A 4,386-nucleotide genomic window follows, 5' to 3' on the forward strand; every position below is an offset into this window, starting at 1 on the left:
GAAAGAGAATGGGGTACCTTATGATTCTATCATTAGAACAAATTATGATGTTGATGCTTCATCTCTCGATGTTACTTGATACACACTTTCTGCGCCTAGCTGAAAGGCGTTAAAGAAAAGCGCTTATGGGAGACAACCCATGTTTTTACCTACAGTACTTTGTTTTTATTTTGTGTCTTGGAAGTTGTTTACTACTGTAGCAACCTCTCCTTATCTTAGTTTTGAGTTTTGTTGTGCCAAGTTAAGCCGTTGATAGAAAAGTAAGTACTAGATTTGGATTACTGCGCAGTTCCAGATTTCTTTGCTGTCACGAATCTGAGCCCACTGCCCTGCAGGAAGCTCAGAAAATTATGCCAATTTACGTGCATGATCCTCAGATATGTACGCAACTTTCATTCAATTTGAGCATTTTCATTTGAGCAAGTCTGGTGCCATTTTAAAATTCGTCAATACGAACTGTTCTGTTTTGACAGATTCTGCCTTTTATTTCGCATTGCCTCTTTCGCTATGTTGGATGAATTTCTTTGATCCACTAATGTCCAGTAGCATTATGCAATGTCCAGAAGTGTTAAGAATGATTGTGTCACCTCTGAATATGTCAATTTATATTGTGCACTAACCCTCTAATGAGTTGTTTCGAGTTTGGTGTGGAGGAAGTTTTCAAGGATCAAGAGAGGAGTATGATGCAACATGATCAAGGAGAGTGAAAGCTCTAAGCTTGGGGATGCACCCGGTGGTTCACCCCTGCATATATCAAGAAGACTCAAGCTGTCTAAGCTTGGGGATGCCCAAGGCATCCCCTTCTTCATCAACAAATTATCAGTGTTCCTCCCCCGAAACTACATTTTTATTCGGCCACATCTTATGTGCTTTTTCTTGGAGCGTCGGTTTGTTTTTGTTTTTTGTTTTGTTTGAATAAAATGGATCCTAGCATTCACTTTATGGGAGAGATACACACTCCGCTGTAGCATATGGACAAATATGTCCTTGGTTTCTACTCATAGTATTCATGGCGAAGTTTCTCCTTCGTTAAATTGTTATATGGTTGGAATTGGAAAATGATACATGTAGTAATTGCTATAAATGTTTTGGGTAATGTGATACTTGGCAATTGTTGTGCTCATGTTTAAGCTCTTGCATCATATGCTTTGCACCCATTAATGAAGAAATACATAGAGCATGCTAAAATTTGGTTTGCATATTTGGTTTCTCTAAGGTCTAGATAATTTCTAGTTTTGAGTTTGAACAACAAGGAAGACGGTATAGAGTATTATAATGCTTTCAATATGTCTTTTATGTGAGTTTTGCTGTACTAGTTCATCCTTGTGTTTGCCTCAAATAACCTTGCTAGCCTAAACCTTGTATCGAGAGGGAATACTTCTCATGCATCCAAAATACTTGAGCCAACCACTATGCCATTTGTGTCCACCATACCTACCTATACTACATGGTATTTTCCAGCCATTCCAAAGTAAATTGCTTGAGTGCTACCTTTAAAATTCCATCATTCACCTTTGCAATATATAGCTCATGGGACAAATAGCTTAAAAACTATTGTGGTATTGAATATGTAATTATGCACTTTATCTCTTATTAAGTTGCTTGTTGTGCGATAACCATGTTTACTGGGGAACGCCATCAACTCATTGTTGAATTTCATGTGAGTTGCTATGCATGTTCGTCTTGTCTGAAGTAAGGGCGATCTACACCGCGTTGAATGGTTTGAGCATGCATATTGTGAGAGAAGAACATTGGGCCGCTAACTAAAGCCATGTTCCATGGTGGAAGTTTCAGTTTTGGACAAACATCCTCAAATCTCTAATGAGAAAAGAATTAATTGTTGTTGAATGCTTAAAGCATTAAAAGAGGAGTCCATTATCTGTTGTCTATGTTGTCCCGGTATGGATGTCTAAGTTGAGAATAATCAAAAGCGAGAAATCCAAATGCGAGCTTTCTCCTTAGACCTTTGTACAAAGCGGCATAGAGGTACCCCTTTGTGATACTTGGTTAAAGCATATGTATTGCGGTGATAATCCAGGTAGTCCAAGCTAATTAGGACAAGGTGCGAGCACTATTAGTACACTATGCATGAGGCTTGCAACTTATAAGATATAATTTACATGATGCATATGCTTTATTACTACCGTTGACAAAATTGTTTCATGTTTTCAAAATCAAAGCTCTAGCACAAATATAGCAATCGATGCTTTTCCTCTATGAGGACCATTCTTTTACTTTCAATGTTGAGTCAGCTCACCTATTTCTCTCCACCTCAAGAAGCAAACACTTGTGTGAACTCGTGCATTGATTCTTACATACTTGCTTATTGCACTTATTATATTACTCTATGTTGACAATATCCATGAGATATACATGTTACAAGTTGAAAGCAACCGCTGAAACTTAATCTTCTTTTGTGTTGCTTCAATACCTTTACTTTGAATTATTGCTTTATGAGTTAACTCTTATGCAAGACTTATTGATGCTTGTCTTGAAGTGCTATTCATGAAAAGTCTTTGCTTTATGATTCACTTGTTTACTCATGTCATACACATTGTTTTGATCGCTGCATTCTCTACATATGCTTTACAAATAGTATGATCAAGTTTATGATGGCATGTCACTCCAGAAATTATCTTTGTTATCGTTTTACTCGCTCGGGACGAGCAGTAACTAAGCTTGGGGATGCCGATACGTCTCCAACGTATCGATAATTTCTTGTGTTCCATGCCACATTATTGATGTTATCTACATGTTTTATGCACACTTTATGTCATATTCGTGCATTTTCTCGGAACTAACCTATTAACAAGATGCCGAAGTGCCAGCTTGCTGCTTTCTCGCTGTTTTTGGTTTCGTAAATCCTAGTAAAGAAATATTCTCGGAATTGACGAAATAAAAGCCCGTGAGGCCTATTTTCTCACGAAGCTTCCGAAGTCCGAAGGAGAGACGAAGAGGGGCCACAGGTGGCCAGACCCCTAGGGCGGCGCGGCCCCACCCCTGGCCGCGCCGCCCGTGGTTTGGGCCCCCGTGCCGCCTCTTGACTTGCCCTTCCGCCTACAAATAGCCTCCGTGACGAAACCCCCAGCACCGAGAGCCACGATACGGAAAACATTACCGAGACGCTGCCGCCGCCGATCCCATCTCGGGGATCCCGGAGATCGCTCTCCGGCACCCCGCCGGAGAGGGGAATCATCTCCCTGAGGACTCTACACCGCCATGGTCGCTCCGGAGTGATGAGTGAGTAGTCTACCCCCGGACTATGGGTCCATAGCAGTAGCTAGATGGTTGTCTTCTCCCCATTGTGCTATCATTGTCTGGATCTTGTGAGCTGCCTATCATGATCAAGATCATCTATATGTAATTCTATATGTTGCGTTTGTTGGGATCCGATGAATAGAGAATACTTGTTATGTTGATTATCAAAGTTATGCTTATGTGTTGTTTATGATCTTGCATGCTCTCCGTTATTAGTAGATGCTCGCCAAGTAGATGCTTTTAACTCCAAGAGGGAGTACTTATGCTCGATAGTGGGTTCATGCCCGCATTGACACCCGGGACAAAGTGACGAAAGTTCTAAGGTTGTGTTGTGTCGTTGCCACTAGGGATAAAACATTGATGCTATGTCTAAGGATGTAGTTGTTGATTACATTACGCACCATACTTAATGCAATTGTCTCGTTGCTTTGCAACTTAATACCGGAGGGGGTTCTGATGATAACCCGAAGGTGGACTTTTAGGCATAGATGCAGCTTGGATGGCGGTCTATGTACTTTGTCGTAATGCCCAATTAAATCTCACTATACTCATCATGATATGTATGTGCATTGTCATGCTCTCTTTATTTGTCAATTGCCCAACTCGTAATTTGTTCACCCAACATGCTGTTCGTCTTATGGGAGAGACACCTCTAGTGAACTGTGGACCCCGGTCCAATTCTCTTTATCGAAATACAATCCACTCGCAATACTTGCTTCATCGCTTTCTGCAAACAATCATCTTCCACACAATACGGTTAATCCTTTGTTACAGTAATGCCGGTGAGATTGACGACAACCTCACTGCGTTGCTGGCAAAGTACTTTGGTTGTGTTGCGGTGCTTGCAAGGGGTATAATCACAAGTATGTATTAGTCCTAGGAAGGGCGGTACATTAGCATAGGTTCACCCACACAACACGAAGATTAATCAGCTGTATGTAGCGAAAGCACTAGACTAAAATCCCGTGTGTCCTCGAGAACGTTTGGTCATTATAAGTAAACAAACCGGCTTGTCCTTTGTGCTAAAAAGGATTGGGCCACTCGCTGCAATTATTTCTCTCGCATTTTACTTACTCGTAACTTTATTCATCCGTTACATCAAAACCCCACGAATACTTGTCTCGTGAG

The sequence above is a fragment of the Lolium rigidum genome, chromosome 6 (genome assembly GCF_022539505.1).
Source record: "Lolium rigidum isolate FL_2022 chromosome 6, APGP_CSIRO_Lrig_0.1, whole genome shotgun sequence".
In the NCBI taxonomy this organism is placed as follows: domain Eukaryota; kingdom Viridiplantae; phylum Streptophyta; class Magnoliopsida; order Poales; family Poaceae; genus Lolium; species Lolium rigidum.